Source organism: Pipistrellus kuhlii, unplaced genomic scaffold (assembly GCF_014108245.1).
Source record: "Pipistrellus kuhlii isolate mPipKuh1 unplaced genomic scaffold, mPipKuh1.p scaffold_m20_p_25, whole genome shotgun sequence".
Classification (NCBI taxonomy): Eukaryota; Metazoa; Chordata; class Mammalia; order Chiroptera; family Vespertilionidae; genus Pipistrellus; species Pipistrellus kuhlii.
This window is the reverse complement of record NW_023425524.1, coordinates 7,691,147-7,710,047: the sequence shown is the minus strand read 5'-3', so window position 1 is coordinate 7,710,047 and position 18,901 is coordinate 7,691,147. Positions and strand designations below refer to the sequence as shown.

Genomic DNA, 18,901 nt, shown 5'->3' with positions numbered 1-18,901 from the left:
CACACCACCTTGGACTATGGTCTTCCAGCCCTATCCGTATTTTCTCTAGCCCTGATTCTCTAGTCATGCATTTTTCTATTGTTTTAAAATACATATTCTAGCCCTAACGGGTTTGGCTCAGTGGATAGAGTGTCGGCCTGCAGACTGAAGGGGCCCAGGTTCGATTCTGGTCAAGGGCATGTATCCCAGCTCCTTCTCCTGTCTGTCTTTTCTCAATCCTTCACCGCCCTCTCTCAGGTTCACCCTTGGCAGTGCTGGCGTGGCACAATAAATGAATAAAGTGTCTACAACCCTCTAACTGGCAATAGTCAGGAAGAGTCGAGTCACCTGTGCTATGCGCCAGCTCTTCCATTTACCTCTGAAGACACTGACGCGCAGGAATTCGATGAGAATCGATGCTAGAACGGCTCCTGAGGACTGCCAGCTGCTGCAGAAGCAGAGAACTCATCGATAAGGCCTCCACAGCTGAGGAAGTTCGCCTCCTTCTGAAACCAGTCCCAGTCCGGCTCTGGATGCCTCCCTGCTACCCTGCCCTGCTCTGCTCCTTCCCCAGCTTAGCTCTGGGGTTCCTGCTGCTTTATTTCTTCAAGACTTTGGAGGAGTCCGCCTCCCCCCGCCATCCACAACTTACAAAATTGTCCCTTGGGATCCTAACTCCAGAATACCTTGTTGGCAAAGCAAAATCCACATAAACAGAGGTAACGCCGTGCACTGTTATCATGATTAGGTGTGTTCAAGAGGCAGCCTTGGGCGCTCGCTGGTGTGGCTCAGTGGATAGAGCGACAGCCTGCAGACTGAAGGGTCCTCGGTTCGATTCTGGTCCAAGGACACATGCCCAGGTGGTGGGCTCGATTCCCAGCGTGGGGCGTGCAGGAGGCAACTGATCCACGGTTCTCCCTCATCATTGATGTTTCTATCTCTCCCTTCCTTTCTGAGGTCAATAAAAATATGTGGGTTTTTTTTTTTTTAAGAGTCAGCTTTGGCTAGAGTACAGGAAAGTAAGGTACTCGGTCCAGATACCTGAAGCTGCAGAGCAGCCGCTGTCCAGAAGTCAGCACTGAGCCTCTGGCTAACCTGATGAGCAATGGCCATCTGTCGCCACCACGCCAGGCAGCATGACCTTCCGTCCAGGTGTTGCTAGCACTGCTGCTCCCCAGGATGAAGAATGGAAGAGCTGCTGTAATAATGCTTTGTTCTCAGCATCAACACAAACCAACGTGCTTGTCCCTACTTTTATTACATATTTTTTTCCTAAAAAAAAAAAAAAATAGACAAAGAATCAGTGGGAACCTGGACAGCAAGTTAAAACTCAGCGGTGTCTGATTCTATTTTCTTTCTTTTCTCAATTTCTTTATTGATTATGGTATCACATACTTGTCCTCATCCCCCCATTCTCATCCCAAACCCCTCTCCACGTATGCCCCCAGCCCCCTGTCGTCCGTGACCACTGGTTAGGCTCATATGCATTCTATTTTCTTTGAAGGAAGATGTATGCCTACAATTGAGATGCAATCGAAGAGCAAAGCAGAGCCTCGACTTTGTACCAGCAATCCCTTCAGGTTTTATCCGCCTACACGGCATGATATTTTCAATGGAACAAATCCACTCATCTGCACCTCAGGCCCCCGAAGCTGTGTTGACAAACACAGAGTCACTCGAAACTCCATGACTACTGCCGTTGGCATGGAGACAGTAAACAATAACAGAGGTAGGTGAGAACCCAGCGCTGCTGAAGGTACAACCTTGCCAGCGAGGGGCCTGTAATCTAGGCGGACTCATTAAGCCCTCGTGTGAACGGCGCGCATTTCCCATTTGCCTCCTGCATTCTTCTCTGTAACTGTCACCCTGGATCCTTAGCATCCTCAGAACAAAACGGGGAGGGAAGAGGGAGGCCCCTGCTTCTCAGTGGGATCCCGTCCTTTGAAAGAGAAGAAGGTAACTGCATCCAAGATCAACAGAACCGGGGGTTATAACATGTTTTTTTAAGCCAGAGTGGTTCTCGCCATATCAAGCAAATATGTATGCTGTGTGTTATTTTTGTAAAGCACTCCGTTTTTCCATAACCTTTTACATGGCTCTCAGGATTTAAAAAAAAGAGTTGTGTTTGGTGCTTTTTCTTTCTTTCTTTCTTTCTTTCTTTCTTTCTTTCTTTCTTTCTTTCTTTCTTTCTTTCTTTCTTTCTTTCTTTTTATGTAAGTCATTCCCGAAGAATTTGGTTTAATAGCTCATTTAAAAAAATAGCAAACTGCCCTATCTGGTTTGGCTCAGTGGATAGAGCATCGGCAGGGGAAAGGAAGGATCCCTGGTTCCATTCCGGTCAAGGGCATGTACCTCAGTTGCAGGCTTGATCCCCAGCTTTGGTCCAGACAGGTGGGAGAGGCAATCAATTGATATATCTCTCTCACATCAATGTTTCTCTCTCTGTCTCTCTCACTCCCATCCACTCTCTCTCTAAAAAAAAAAAAAAAATCAATGGAAAAATATCTTTAGGAGAGGATTTTTTTTTAAAAAAAGAAATAGTAAATACATAAGAGTTGCTGGTATGTATTCCTTAGCAAGAGTTAGAGACCAGAAAGAAACTCTACAGACTGATTCATATGCCTTTCAGCATAACGATTATTGCTTGTCTCATTATTGATTCTTATAAGTGTATCTCCAGTAGGACATGATCTCACTCATCTAGGGGAAATGGTGAACAACATAGACTGATGGACAAGAACAGACCCAGAGATACGGAGTCCTGGGTCAGACTGTTGGACCTCAGAGGGAGGGTGGGGATAAAAGGGAGAGATCAACCAAAGGACTTGTGTGCACACATATGAGCCTAACCAGCGGTCAAGGACAATAGGGGGGTGGGGGCATGAGTGGGAGGGGATTGGAATGGGGAGTTGAGGACAAATAGGTGATACCATAATCAATAAAGAAATTTTAAAAAGAAGAGAAAAGAAGAAACAAAACAGACATCAGTGTGCACACAAGGGCATTCTCCTGTGCAAGCTCCAAAGGCCGCTCCTTCAGCTCGGGTTGTCTGCGAAGCTGTCTGCAACGGAGCTGCATAAATGGGAGAGAGCAGTGCCACCCCCCACCCCCCCAAAAAAAAATGTGTAGAAAGCTACCCAAGGACGTAGCTGCTGAGGAATGCCTGCAGGGCGCTGCCCGTGGAGCCTGAGTCCGTGTCCCGGCGTGGACAGGAAGGATTAGTGATCCCGGGTCCCCGGAGACTGAGGCCGTGGGGAGCGGCTCCGGTTACCTCGTGTCCCCAGCGGCCCGCGCCTTGGTGACAAGTGTCCCAGATTCAGGAGGCTTTTGTGGTCCCTGGGAAAGCGGCTAATCCCGCCGCCCCCAGCGCGCTCACATCGCCCCATTCAGCTCCGCGCACAAAGCTTGGGCTGCGCGCCCAGGCGGGCCCCACTTACCCCGGGGACCTGGCCCAGGGGCTTGGCCTCCTGCATGCAGAAGGGGACTGGGATGGGGGTCAGACATAAAGCGCATTTCTTTTATATATAATATATGTAATATATATATATATATATATATATATATATATATATATATATATTATTGACTTTTTACAGAGAGGAAGGGAGAAGGATAGAGAGCTAGAAACATCGATGAGAGAGAAACATCAATCAGCTGCCTACTGGGGATGTGCCGCAACCAAGGTACATGCCCTTGACCGGAATCGAACCCGGGACCCTTTGAGTCTGCAGGCTGACGCTCTATCCACTGAGCCAAACCAGTTTGGGCAATACTTATTTTTTTTATTGATTTCAGAGAAGAAGGGAGAGGGGGGGAAAAGAGAAACATCAATAATGAGAGAGAATCATAGATTGGTTGCCTCCTAGTTTCAAGCCCACAACCTGGGCACGTGCCCTGACGGGCCTCCCGCTGGGTGAGCGTCGTCCCCCGGCTTTGGGGCTGCCCTCCTGGGATGGGAATCTTGCCACGTGGGTGTCTGGTGCCCAAGCATAAGCATGTCCTTCAGTCAACAACACACAGTGCAGGCTCAGGCCTTAGGCTCTGAGGAATTTCACTGCAAAGTGTTGTCACCCAACTCGGCAATTGTCCATCCAAGGCAGGCGTCCTCAAACTTTTTAAAGTGGGGGCCAGATCACAGTCCCTCAGAGAGCTGGAGGGCCGGACTATATCAACTACTAATTCCTACTGTAACACCTCGGCTGCGCTCACTGCCCAAAAAACCTGGCGGGCCGGATCAGACTCCTCTGCGGGCCGCATGAGGCCCGAGGGCCGTAGTTTGAAGACCCCTGATCCAAGGCATGTGATATTTCCAGGAAGAAACCCGAGGGGCTGATAGGCCATGGGTCCTGGGAGCATCTCAGCTCCTGGCTCCCCACCAATCAGATCCCCAGCTCTGCCCACACACCTCGCACATCAGTACTCCACAAAGCGCCTCTGCCCAGCTACGTTTTTCCTATCCCCTTTGCCTTCTGGGTTGACAATGAAATGGCCATTGGATGAACCCCTTTTCTAGAAATCCTTTGCTGCAGGATTTTCTTTTTTTCTTTTTTTTTATTAAGGTATTACCGTATTTTTCGGACCATAAGACGCTCCGGACCATAAGACACATCAGTTTTTAGAGAAGGGAAATGAAGAAAAAAAGATTCTGAAACAAATAGTGTCCTAAAATATTTTATGTGCATTAAAACCCAACATCACAGTCATAAACACATGTAATCAACCCTGTAAAGTAAACAGCAGCATTTAGAACCATTTTAGAGCAGGGCAAGCACACAGAGACCACACAGAGCCGGGCAAGTAAAAAAACTTTTTTTTTTTAAAGTATATGTGTAGGCTATATTTGGACCATAAGACGCAGGGACTTTTTCCCCCCACTTCTGGGGGGAAAAAGGTGCGTCTTATGGTCCGAAAAATACAGTATATGTGTACCTATCTTACCAACAATCCTCCCTCCCATACATACCCTCTCTCCCCAGAGTTTTGAGTCCATTGGTTTTGCTTATATGCATGCATACAAGTCCTTTGGTTGATCTTTTATCTCCCCCAGATCTCCCACTGTAAATGGACAGTCTGTTTGTTGCTTTACTGTCTCTGTATCTATCATTTTGTTCATCGATTTACAATGTCCTTTATTATCCATAAATGAGTGAAGTCATGTGGTGTTTTTCTTTCATTGACTGGCTTACTTCACTCAGCATGATGTTCTCTAATTCCATCCGGGTTGCTGCAAACGGTAAGATTTCTTTCTTTTTTATGGCAGCATAGTATTCCATTGTGTAGATGTGCCATAGTTTTTTTGATCCAATCATCTGCTGACGGGCACCTAGGCTGTTTCCAAATCCTAGCTATTGTATTACAGATTGTGCTGCTATAATAGGGGTGCATATATCCTTTTTGATGGGTGTTTCTAGTTTCTTAGGATATATTCCTAGGAGTGGGATTTTGTATGTCATGTAACAGCTCCCTGTACGGCCTTGCCTGATAAAATCCCTGTAGAGTGTTTTTAAACTGGGCTCCCAGATGCTGCCTAGGGCATGAGGAAGAGTCCTTCTCCCACTCTAGGACTCGCCACAGATGCCAAATATCTGGCAGCCCTCTCCCTGCCCTCCAAAATTAACCCTCAAAAAAGACGAGCTCCTCTGACATTTCTCATACTTATTTTTTAGTACCAAGCATCATTTTGGAAGTCTGACACCATCTCAATCAAAGCTTGTCTCGAAAGCTTTCAAATAAGGCCAAGGAATCGAACACACACTGAAGGAGCCATTTCTGGAGACAGGCCCTAACCATGGAACGTTTCTCGATGCCTTTGGAGGATCATGTTTGTTTTGTGTGTGTTTTTAAAGACCCAGTTATTTTTTTTTAAATATATTTTTATTGATTTTTTACAGAAAGAAAGAGAGAGATATAGAGAGTCAGAAACATCAATGAGAGAGAGAGTCATTGATCAGTTGCCTCTTACACACTCTCTACTGGGGATGTCCCCAGTAGAGAGTGTGTAAGGTACATGCCCTTGACCGGAATTGAACCCGGGACCTTTCAGTCTGCAGGCTGATGCTCTATCCACTGAGCCAAACCGGTTTCGGCAGGAGGATCATGTTTTAAAAGCAATGAAGTGAGGGCTTATGTGGTAAAGGTTCCACTGTATTTTATTTCCCAGGACGGTCCTCACAGAGTCCCACAGTTGGGTGGCTTAGCACAGTAGGAATTTAGTGTCTCCTTAATTCTGGAGGCTGGAAGCCAGACACTTAGGTGTTGGCAGGGACCACGGTCCCCTGAAACCTGCAGGGGCGGACCCTTCCTTTCCCCTTCTAGCTTTGGCTGCTCTTGGCAATCAATCCATGGTGCTCCTTGGCTTGTAGATACATTATCCCATCTTTGCCTCAGTTACCACAGAGCTGTCTTTATCCTGGGTGTCTCTTGGTGGTGGTGGTCGTGGTGGTTGTTGTTATTGTTGTTGTTGTTGTTCTTCTTCTTCTTCTCTTTTTTCATCTTTAAATATATATTTTTATTGATTTCAGAGAGGAAGGGAGAGAGAGAGAGAGAAAGAGAGAGAGAGAGAGAGAGAGAGAGAGAGAGAGAGAGAGAGAGAGAGAGAGAAACATCCATGATGAGAGAAAGTCACTGATCAGCTGCCTCCCACATGCCCCACACTGAGGATCGAACCTGCAACCCAGGCATGTGCCCCGACTGGGAATCGAACCTTGATCTCCTGGTTCATAGGTCGATGCTCAACCAATGAGCCATGCAGGCTGGGTTCTTGGCTCTTCTTGCTGGTTATTGGCTTCAGGGGTCATCCTATTCCAGTGTGACCTCATCTCAGCCACATCTGCACTGTGAGAATCAACAAGTCCTACAGACAAGGACCCTGTTTCCCAAATACGGTCGCATTCTGAGGCATAGGGGGGCTAGGGCTTGAACATATCTTTTTGGAGGACACAGGTCAAATCATAACATATCTCTACAGAATGCATTTAAAAACACACACACACACACACACAAAAAAAAAAAAACCAACAGTCGGTCTTGTGTAAATGATATTTGTGTCTTGAGATAAAATTCCGATGACTGCATCACACAAAGATTCAAAAAGTGCTATATCCCAAGTAGATGAGAAGAAGAGATCATTTCTCTAAATAAATGTTGCGGCTCTGTTTGAGGGGGACACTAGGGGATTGTTAATTTTATGTGTTAACAGGACTGGCCAGGGGGGAAGGGAGGGGAGCAGATTAAATATTATTTCTGAGTGTGTCTTTGAGGGGTTTCTGGTTGAGATTAGCAGTTGAATTGTTTTATTTATTGTATTGTATTGTTTATTTTAAAATATATTCTTTATTGACTTCAGAGGGGGAGAGAGAGATAGAAACATCCATGATGAGAGAGAATCATTCATCAGCTGCCTCCTGTACCCACCCCACCCCCACCTGGGGATCGAGCCCGCAACCTGAGCCTGTGCCCTTGACCGGAATCAAATCCAGAACCCTTCAGTCCACAGGCCAACGCTCTATCCACTGAGCAACACCGGCCAGGGCGAGCTTCACATTTGCATTGGTGGACCTAGGAAAGTAGTCTGCCCTCCCCGATGTGGGTGGTCATCATCCAATCCCCTGAGGGCCGACACAGACCAAGAGGAGGGAGGACTAGGCCCTTTACTGAGCCTTACCATGGGGCTGGAGCTGTCACGCCCACCTGCCTTCTGACTGGGACTTCTCCCATTGGCTGCCCTGGCTTTCATGCCTCCAGCCTTGGACGGAATGCCACCACCCGTGTGAGTGATTTCCACTCTCCCAATGTGATTTTTATTGACGTGATTATGCCAGTAATTAAGTTTTACACCCGTGTAAATCCACACCAGTGGGGAGGAGAGCTGTTCTGAGGCCCCAGATTGCAGATAGCAGACTGTGGGGCTTCTCGGCCTCCGTAACCACAAGCCAATGCCGCCCAGTGGAGCTGGTTTTGTATAAACATAAAATTTACATCTATAAACATCTCTAAAGATCCTATCGATTCCTTTCCTGGACAATCCTGACTGATCTTAAGAATTCATCTGAAGCGTTTGAATGGAATTATTTCTTAATATGTAAGAGACGAAAAAGCTCATATTCTAAATTAATATTCTAGTGTGCATACTCAGGATCCCTTAATATATACGTTGAATTTCTAGGTGATGTTTCTACTTGAAAAAGGATCCCTGTTTTGATTTTTTATTGATTTCAGAGAGGAAGGGAGGGAAAGGGAGATAGAGAGAGAGAAACATCAATGATGAGAGAGGATCATTGATCGGCTGCCTCCTGCATGCCTCCTACTGGGGACCAAGCTCACAACCCCAGCATATGCGCTTGACCGAAATCAAACCTGGGACCCTTCAGTCTGCAGGCTGATGCTCTGTCCACTGAGCCAAACCAGCTAGGGCAAGGATCTAAAAGTTTTTTAAAGTGTAAAAATAATCCTAGACTCTTGGCTTCATAGCTTAGCATATGGTTTCTTCCCATTCTACATAATTTTTACTTTTTAATCTCTTTTTAAGGATCCCTATTGATGGGTGCATATTGTATCTGAAAATACAGGGGACACAGTAGTGAATAAAATGTGATTTGCTCCTATGGAGTCCCCTAATTATATTGAAAATGCCCCTCTATCTGTTTAGAGGTGGATAAATGAACACATAAGGGACAATAAGGAAGAGACATAAGAGATTATGAAAAGAAGGCGCAATACTGGTGAGCCATACTTGGCATCCCGCAAACTACTAATTTTTAGACCTCAGTGGCCAGTTTCCTCATATCTAACCTGGACAAAGATGGACTAGAATAGAAAAAAATAAATGAATAAAAAGAATGAATCATTAAAACGAACTCTTGAGCCGTGACTCTGAGCACAGAGTGGGCTAACCCAGGTTTCTCAGTCTCATTGTTCTGGGTCGCAGAGTCCCTGGCTTGTCCTGCTGACATTTTTTCCCACCCACGACCACAGACCTGCCCTTCCGCTCTTCTCCTGGGTGGAAAATGGCACCACGGTCTCCTAGGTTACACAAGCCTACAGATCAGCCTTGAGTCCTCCCTCTCCATCACGTCTATCAAATTAGCCTCCAAGGCTTGGCAATGCTACCGAGTCAGTGTCTTCTGAAAAGGTGCCCTTAATCCCACAACCACTGCTACAACCCTGGCATTAAAGAGAGATGGGTGCTTAGTGAGCGCTTGGTTAGTTGATCTCAGGCGTAATTTAAACTCTCTTTTATGAAGGTGTCCTAGTACGCCTCTTGTTAAATATATTCTTTTATTGATTTCAGAGAGTAAGAGAGAGAGAGAGAATCATTGATCAGCAGCCTCCTGCACGCCCCACACTGGGGATGGAGCCCACAACCTGGGCATGTGCCCTGACCAGGAGTCAAACCCGTGACCTCCTGATTCAATGCTCAACCATGGAGCCAGGTCAGTGGGGCAAAATTTAAACTTTTTAATTGTATGAACTTTTTAAAAAATATATATTTTATTGATTTTGTACAGAGAGGAAGGGAGAGAGATAGAGAGCTAGAAACATCGATGAGAGAGAGTCATCGATCAGCTGCCTCTTGCACATCCCATACTGGGATATGCCCGCAACCAAGGTACATGCCCTTGACCGGAATCGAACCCGGGACCTTTCAGTCCCCAAGCCGATGCTCTATCCATTGAGCCAAACTGGTTTCGGCAAATTGTATGAACTGTTTTAATTCTGATCACAACTCTATGTGGTAGGTACAATTATGATCCTGATGTTAAGGAAATGAGGCTAATAGATATTAAATAACATTCTCAAGATCACATAGTAAAAAAAAGATGTAACAGAGCCTGAATGCAAACTACAGAAGACAGCCTTCTGAGACCACGTTGCTTCTCTCTCTTCTCTCTCTCTCCCTCTCTCTCTCTCCCTCTCTGTCCTCTCTCTCTCTCTCTCTCTCTCTCTCTCTCTCTCTCTCTCTCTCTCTCTCTCTCTCTGTGCTTAATGACAGCTCTGTATAGCCCCACAAGCCTAATGCTCTTTCCTAAACATTTGCATGTTTATCTCCTACTGGGGATGGAGCCTGCAGCCTGGGCATGTACCCTGACCAGGAATCAACCTGTGACCTCCTGGTTCACAGGTCAACGCTCAACCGCTGAGCCACACCAGCCAGGCTAAGAACTTGTTTTTGTTTTTTTTTAACTATATGTAATATCAACCCCTTCCTTCAAGCTCCAGGCTTATAGAGCCAAATGCCCCATCACCTCTCCTTGAGGGTCTCATAAGTATCTCAAGGTTCATACATCCAAACTCAGCTGTTCATTTTTCTCCCCAAACCTGTTGCTCCCCTTAGTCGCCCACATCTCAGTAGGTGGCTCTCCCATCCATCCACTCAGTCGCTTTCCCCAGAACCAAGAAGTCCTTCATTCCTCCTTTCCTCTCAACCCCCATCACCAGGCTCTCCTCTTAGGTGACCTGCTGGCATGTGGCCTAAGCCATCACTCAGCCTCGCACACCTCTGCCTCACCTTCTCTCTCCCCAGGGCCTAGCACCCACATGACCTCTGTTTGCATCTCCAATTCCACCTGCTTTTACCACCCTTTCCTCCAGCCCCAGCTGGAATGTCATGACAGTAACTCGTGCTACCATGTGTTTGCTTCTTGTCTGTTTCCCTGACATGAGCTGGGTGAGGGCAAGGATCTTGTCTGTCCTGGGGACGGCTGTGTCCCCAGAGCCTGCACATGGCCCACATAATGCACCAACACATACACTGAGTGGCCAGGTTATAATAACCTCTGAACGCATACTAATCTGGCCATTCAGCCGAAACCGGTTTGGCTCAGTGGTAGAGCGCCGGTCTGTGGACTGAAAGGTCCCAGGTTCGATTCCGGTCAAGGGCATGTACATTGGTTGCGGGCACATCCCCGATAGTCAATGTTTTTCTCTCTCATTGACGTTTCTAGCTCTCTATCTCTCTCCCTTCCTCCTCTCTGTAAAATATCAATAAAAATATATTTTTAAAAAATAAAAAAAAATAATCTGGCATTCAGTGTATAGCCTATATAATAATCCTATATAATAAAAGGCTAATATGCAAATTGTCCCCTCGACCAGGAGTTTGACCAGCAAGTAGCTGGCCAACCGCCCATGTCCCCTCCCCCTGGCCAGGCTGGCTGGACCCCACCCATGCATGAATTCATGAACTGGGCCTCTAGTGTGTGTGTGTGTGTGTGTGTGTGTGTGTGTGTGTGTGTGTTTATTAGAGGCTCGATGCATGAAGAGATTTGTGCAATAAGCCTTCTTTACCTTGGCTTCCAGCACCGGTTTTCCTTTGGCACCAGGGATCCAGGCCTGCACTCCAGCCAGAATCTATAATACCTTCTTCATCTTTGCTGCAGATTCAGGCTGGAGTCTGCCATCTTGTCTTCACTGCAGACTCCGGGGTCTGCAATCTTGTCTTCGCTGAGGCACTCTGCTCCTATAGATCCCTTCACCCCTGCCCTCCCTCTCATAGCAGGCATCCTGCCCCACCTGGCCATTCTGTGCCTGGGAGCAGCTGGGCAGCCGCCATCTTTGGCCTTCTAATTTGCATATTCACTCTGATTGGCTGTGGGCATAGCGAGGTACCATCAATTTACATGTTTGTCTATTATTAGGTAAGATATTATATATATATATATATATACATATATATATATATATACACACACACACACACACACACACACACACACACACACATTGAGCGGCCAGATTATTATGCGTTCAGAGATCATAATAATCTGGCCACTCAGTGAATGAATACCTGCTTAGTCAACTAATGAGTCCGTGGCTACTTTGAAGATGAATTATTGGTAAAATAGTTGAAGTTCATCCCTCAGCGTGGTCCCACCACCTGGGGATTGCTTTTCCCCACTCAGTCTTCACTTTCTCACAGTAGCTCCCGCGCAGAGATGACTAAGGTGGGCCTGAGGAATGCCTCCTCCTGATGACACAAAAGGAGAGTGGGAATGGAATTGAAGTCACTCACCCCGGAGGACACTGCGTCCACAGATTAGATATAAACGTCCGTGGGCAAGAATAGGTATAAATCCCGGCCAGAAAGAGGATGGACTTTGGAGGGAGGTGGTCATGCGTTCAAGTCCCGGTTCCTCTCCTTCCCAGGTTTGCACGTTGGCAATTTCTTCCAGGCGTCTGAGCCTCCGTGTCCTCGGCTGTAGAGGAGGTGTCTACATTACAGATGGTGAGAGCCACGGGCTACAACAGGCGAAGAGGATCGAACACACAACAGGCTCTCTCTACAGTGTCACTTCATTTGATACTATAGCAAGTCCTCTTAAAAAAAAAAAAAAAAAAAAAAAAAAAAAAGCAAACACTTGCCCGGCCAGGTTGCTCAGTGGTTACAGCATCGGCCTGCGGACTGAAGGGTCCCCGGGTTGAGTCCACTCAAGGGCATGTATCTTGGTTGCAGGCTCGATCGTTGGCCTTGGTTGGGCCCTGATACAGGCTCTTGAGGGAGGTAACCAATCCATGTGTGTGTGTGTGTGTGTGTCTCTCTGTGTCTCCCCACTCCCTTCAACTCCCTAAAAATCAATGAGAAAATATCCTCAGGTGAGGATTAACAAAAAATAAAATATAGCCGGGACTGGTTTGGCTCAATGGATAGCTTGGGGACTGAAGGGCCCCGGGTTCGATTCCGGTCAGGGGCATGTACCTTGGTTGTGGGCATATCCCCAGTAGGGGGTATGCAAGAGGCAGCTGATCGATGACTCTCTCTCATTGATGTTTCTAACTCTCGATCTCTCACCCTTCCTCTCTGTATAAAAATCAATAACATATATTAAATAAAAAATAAAAAAAATATAGAAATAAAAATAAAAAAGTAAGCACTTGAGAGTTGCACAGACCCTGACAGGGCTCCCATTTTGTCTCATTTTTTTATATTGAATGTCATACATAATGAAGTCTTCTTTTTTTAAACCTGCACACTTCACAGAATAGGCTGTTACAAACAAGAAGAATTTACCAAGTATTTCTTTATGCCATATTTTTTCCCCCCTTTCTGTCTTGCCAAGCATGGCATGTGAATGAACCCTCTCCCCAGCAATCATGCTGACATGGATTCATATCGGTATTCAGCGTAGACTCCCACGGCTCCTTAGGGGTAATTTTCAAATCTTGCTACACAAGTCGACACGCCGTTCTCATTGATAAATAACAGCTGCGCTGCCTTTACCCCCTGCGCACTATTTTGACAGATTGCTACCCTGAAGAAGTGTCTCGTGCTTAAAGAAAGGAATTTGTCTGAAGGGAGTGGGTATTTTCAAACCACACTTCTAAACTCAGTCAAATAACGGGAATAAAGGGGAGGCAGATGAGCGCTGGAGTAAAAGCGATAGCAGCGAATGAAAGAAATCTCAAAATAAAAGGAACAGAGAAGATCAAGCGATAACCAAGATCAAGAAAGGAGAGTGGGAATGGAAACTTTTCTCAGAAGCAGAGAAAATGAAAGTGTAACTGCCTTCTTATCCGGTGATGGGAGTTTTAAAAGGCATGACCGTGCTAATGAAATCGGAAACGTGGTCTTTCAAACCAGTGGCTTCACGCTTTGAAAAAAATTGTCTCTTTTTTTTGTTGTTGAGAATTTCAGGATAACGAGAACCAATTGCTAGAGTTAATAGACCCAGTACCTACATGTAGGTGATCTTCCATTAGCAATTTTAATAAAAATTATGGTTTCAAATAAATTGATAGTCCAGCTGATGTGGCTCAGTGTTTGAGCATCTACCCATGAACCAAGAGGTTACTGGTTCCATTCCTAGTCAGGGCGCATGCTGGGTTGTGGGCCTGATCCCCAGGAGGGGGAGTGCAGGAGGCAGCTGATGGATGTTCCTTATGGATGTTTCCACCTCTCTATCCCTTTTCCTCCCTCTCTAAAATAATCAATAAAAATAAAAACATATTTTAAAAAAAAGAAAGAAAGAAAGTATGCTGAAACCGGTTTGGCTCAGTGGATAGAGCTTCAGCCTGAAGACTAAAAGGTCCCAGGTTCGAATCCGGTCAGGGGCATGTACCTTGGTTGTGGGCACATCCCCAATAGCGGGTGTGCAGGAGGCAGCTGATTGATGTTTCTCTCTCATCGATGTTTCTAACTCTTTATCCCTCTCCCTTCTTCTCTGTAAAAAAATCAATAAATTTTTTTTAAAATAAATGAAGTGATAGTCTAACCCCTAACCATACCAAAGTGACTCACAAACATATTCTGTTCACTGAAGTACCAAGTAGTTTGTTGATGCCCAAAGGTAAAACCTGTAAGCCCCATTGCAGTGATTCCTACACAATGTTGACCTGCAGCCTGTGTTTTGTTTGTTTGTTTGTTTGTTTGTTTTCATGATAATAGGTTTTTGAAAAGAATCCAAAAAAATGTTGAGTTTCTTATGGACCAAACCCTCAAGACAAGTTTCTTAGTTGTATGGAAACCCTCTTCTCGGGGAATTTATTTCATAGTTTTTGTGAGTCTATCCTCAAGGTTCTTTTTTTAACCACTTGCCATTTCACTTCTTACAGTTGCTTTGTTGCTTCTGCTCCATCTCCCTGTCCTAAAAAAAAATGAGTTGTCTTTTCTGTTAGAAATCTCTCTCCATGGGTAGTAGGCTAAGACTCTCATTCCAAACAACCCACTCTTGCACCTGTTTCAATCTTTATTCTCCGAGTTTTGTTTATGCATCTTAGGGCGTTTACTAATCAAGCTCGTTTGGTGTGGTGACTAGTTATGGAGAGGAGGTGGACGTGGTGAAGGCTAGCGACTGCCCGCTGAGGATGCTGGCTCTCTGAATGCTTCCAAGGCAATTAGCACTTCCGTTACTTTGCCTAAAATCAGGGCATTTGTAGAATTTCCAAAATGCTTCAGCAGAACTATTTGGATGATGAATACATAAGCACAATTTATGGCACGTAGATTAAAACAATAGGAAAAGAACAATAGCCGTGTAAAACTATATAGCAGTCATTTGGAATTTTTTAAAAAGAGTATTGAAGGATGTTGATTTCAAGTGAAAGATTGTCGTATTAGTTCTCTCTCTATGTCTTTAGGATCCTCGTGACGAAATACTAGTTGTATTCCAAGACTAACCTTTGGTCTGATCTGATTTTATTTATTTATTTCTACTGTTGGTCCAATCTGATTTTAGACATAAACAATACAAAGCCCATTGGTTTTGGGAGCTATTGGACATGACACACACTCTTGAAAATAAAGGCATACGTAAAAGATAGTTAGGATGCAAAGCTGGGCACTGAATTCCTTGCTGGAATATTGTGAGAATTATAAATGAAGGCATTTGCAAGCAGGAGAGGTGAATATGAATTTTGCATGTGTAGGACCTTACCAGCTAGCCATAACTTGTAATGATGTTCGAGAGGATTCTATATCAGTGTATATGTGTTGCTAAAATATCAAGTTGAAATTTGAAAATTCAATCATTTTGAAATTTAAAAATTCAATCATTTTGATATATCCTTTACTTGAGATTTTTTTTTTAAAACCATTGGTATCTGAAAGCCTCATTGGAACACAGAAAGAAATTACAGTTTTCTGGCCCGAAGCTTGCCTGCCTCCTTATAGTTCAGTCATATTCTTAGTCACTGAAATAATTTAAAATAAATGTGGTCATTTTCTTTCATGCTTGAGTAGCCTGCGTAACAGTCAAGAGCTTCACGTCGTATTTCTTTCTTGATTACATATGTGCCCTTATTCCCCCATTACCCCCAACCTTCCCCCGCCCATGCCCTCAACCCCCCTGTTGTCTGTGTCCATTGGTTCTGACTAGCTGGTTTTAGCAAAGACAAAAATAAATATTAAAAGGATAATAGACTGTGTATAGAATTTCCAGAAGGGCTACAGAATCGACCGTATCTCCAGCACTATACTGATACCAAATAGATGTTCAATAAATATATATGTAAGGAACAAATGAATGTATGGTCCAGTCAGCTCTGGAATGGGCACAAGAAAAAGCAAGAAAACACGACCAGCAGCCGATAACACCATGGGCAAACAGGTGTGAACCAGACCAAAAAGAAGGTTCCGGGTGGTCGATGAGTTAAACTTGAAATGCGCTCTAGCTGGTTTGGCTCCCTGTATAGAGTGTCAGCCTGTGGACTGAAAGGCCCCAGGTTCGATTCCAGCCAAGGGCATGTACCTTGGTGGTGGGCACATCCCCAGTAGGAGGTGTGCAAGAGGCAGCTGATCGATGTTTCTCTCTCATCAATGTTTCTAACTCTATCCCTCTCCCTTCCTCTCTAGAAAAAAAATCAATAAAATATATATTAAAAAATAATAATAAATAAATAAAAAATAAACTTGGAATGCCTACTCCAGAACATGAAACAGACAAGGTGGGACTGGGCTGCTTCCTTCCTTCCTTCCTGAGGAATCATTGTCCCGGAAGAGAATTCCCCTGAGAGCTCAAGCTGGTCTCCACAGCTGTCATCAACCAGGTCAGAGACAACTCATTCGAAAGGATGGAGAAAGCAGCAAGTGCCTACTATGTGCTCACGGTGTTGTGTGCATTATCCCGTGTCATCGTCAGAATGACCCTGGGAAGCAGCTGCTATCGGTAGATCCATTTTACAGATGGGAAGATCAAGGCTTAGGGAGATCGCCTAAGGTAACTAGAAATTGGCAGAACCTGGCTTTGAACCCACGTCATATTGACTCCAAACCACCCCCCTTCTTTAGAACCAGGCATTGCTATACAACAGAAACTTCAACTGTCAAAGTAGGTTACTGCACAAGACACTTCTGTTACAAACTCCAGTAGATTCGCTGTCAACTTATCCCGTTATTTCTCATTTCATTTTTTTTTTTTTTTTTTTTTTACAGGAGAAATCAGCCTCCTCTTGGACTGGCTCCTGCAGGGGGGAGGAATGGAGGGCTGAGCAAGCTGCTCTCCAAGGTTCTGAAAAACCAGCCTTGGAAATGGTAAATGGAGGTTGCCAGAGCAAAGGTAGCATCGTTTGATATTGGCTCTTCGATTTTTACACTCAGGGCAGAGCCATCTGTGAGCGGATGAAAAATGAAATAATTACGAAAGGCAGGCAGCTCTTAAGAAACGAAGTTTTCCCCACCACCCACATCCATCCATTCGCCGACACGAAGGGAGGTGAGCTCTGAAAAAACAGACTTCTTTCTCCAGGGCTGGCTTCCCTGCCAGGAACGTCTGAGCTCACGATGGGAACTTTCCGAGGGCTGCGGCATACCTACCCGCCGGGTGATGCATCATCGGCCCGGGAGCGTGGCTGGGGCCAGGCTAAGCATCTGGAACCAGGGGTACCTGGTGACACAGGCAAGACTACAGCCAGTGGGGTGAGGATCGGAGCGAGCGCTGGCAGCCAGCGCGTCTGGAGGAAGAGAGGGAATCAGAAGGACAGGAGGGGCGTCGAGCCATGACACACACATAGAGAGAAATAAAAATGAAAGGCCCGAAGGGGGGCCCATCCTGGTGGCCAGTGGCAAGTCGTGGCTCTCATTTCAGGGGGAGGCAGGTATCATCTGTTCTCCCTTCACTCCTGATACCGACCGCGGCGATGCTGTTTCCTTCCAAGTCTTCCTGTGCAGCTCCACAGGGGTTGACACTGGGCTGGGCTGACATCTGCTGCTCCTTCTTGCTGCATTCTGTGCTATTTGGAGATGTTCTATTGATATCATCCTTCGTTGACCTTGCCTCGCTCTGTCTCTCCACACCCCCCCCCTCCTCCCAGCGCTCCTTCCGCTGTCCTATTTGTGGCAACGGCTTCAGTCCACTCACAAGGGCTCTTTTATCTGGGAGGCCTGCTCTTGCTTTTGTTTCTCTTGTCTGTTTGGAGTTCGCTTCTTGAGAGGAAGCCAGCTTTGCATCCTCTCGTGTCCTTGAGGAACTGTGGGACGTAGCTGGCGTGTTAGAACCAGCAGGTAACGCTCTCCTCGAATTCTCCATAGCTCGTGGCGGTCTGTTTAGCAGCGTTAGATGTTGGACGATAAATAGCCGTGGTCCTTTGCAGAAACGGTCAGCCTGCCCTTAGACTCGCAATCCCAAGCCAGGAGTTCCAGAGACTGCAGGCGCTTAGAATAAATACATGAGCGGAACCCAGCTCTTGTTGTGCGGGTTCTGACTTAGGCTGTCCGGACTCTGCCATCGCCGCAGCCAAAGGTGGGTTTCTGCCCACAGAATCCTAACTGCTGTGACGGTTCTGTCTTGCGAGAGAAAAATATGAAACAAAGGCTCAAAATCATAAGCTGAGTCGGGAGGAATTCTATATGCCAAATGGACAGGGGTTGGCAAAAGTAGGGTTATAGTTGTTTGTATGGAAAAAGATAAATATTATTAATAAATAATACAATAATTACTAAGTAATACAAGAATATACTGTACACCTACATTTTCATAGATTATAGATAGAGATAGAGAAATAGATACAGATATAGATGATTAGATGTATATATAGATATAGCTATATAGATATAGAAACAGATACAGATATAGATGATTAGATATAGATATAGATATAGATATAAATATAGATATAGATATAGATATAGATGATTAAGTAGAGATATAGAGATAGATGTAAATATCTCGAGTTTTTACTGAAGTGCCTTTGGATTTGTACCAAGTGAGAAGTATCATGACTTCTTAGTTGCTAACTTTGTCACAGAAGTCTATCATCAATATTTACTGAGGGCTCGCTTGTACACACAACAGTAGAAGGCCAAGCTTGTTGTTTGTTTGACTATTTAGATACAACGAATGGATTTCAAAGTCTGTTTACCAGAGATTCACCACTGATCATGTCTTTGATGTACCTTCTCTTTGGATTTAACATCAGAGGTTAACAAACTTGAAGATAAGAGGAAAGGATTAATCCTTGTACCCAGATGCAAGGATACAAGGGTTTTCCTGGT

At 45.2% G+C, this 18,901-nt stretch overlaps 1 long non-coding RNA gene across 1 annotated transcript; it reads right to left on the bottom strand.

The window, feature by feature from the left end:
• Positions 1-16,596: 16,596 nt before the first annotated feature.
• LOC123653000 lies at positions 16,597-17,694 on the bottom strand. The gene is made up of 3 exons (XR_006742604.1): positions 17,541-17,694; positions 17,225-17,361; positions 16,597-16,919 (listed from the first exon to the last, which is right to left on the bottom strand). It is a non-coding gene; the product is annotated as an uncharacterized LOC123653000 (long non-coding RNA).
• Between the last annotated feature and the right edge of the window lie 1,207 nt (positions 17,695-18,901).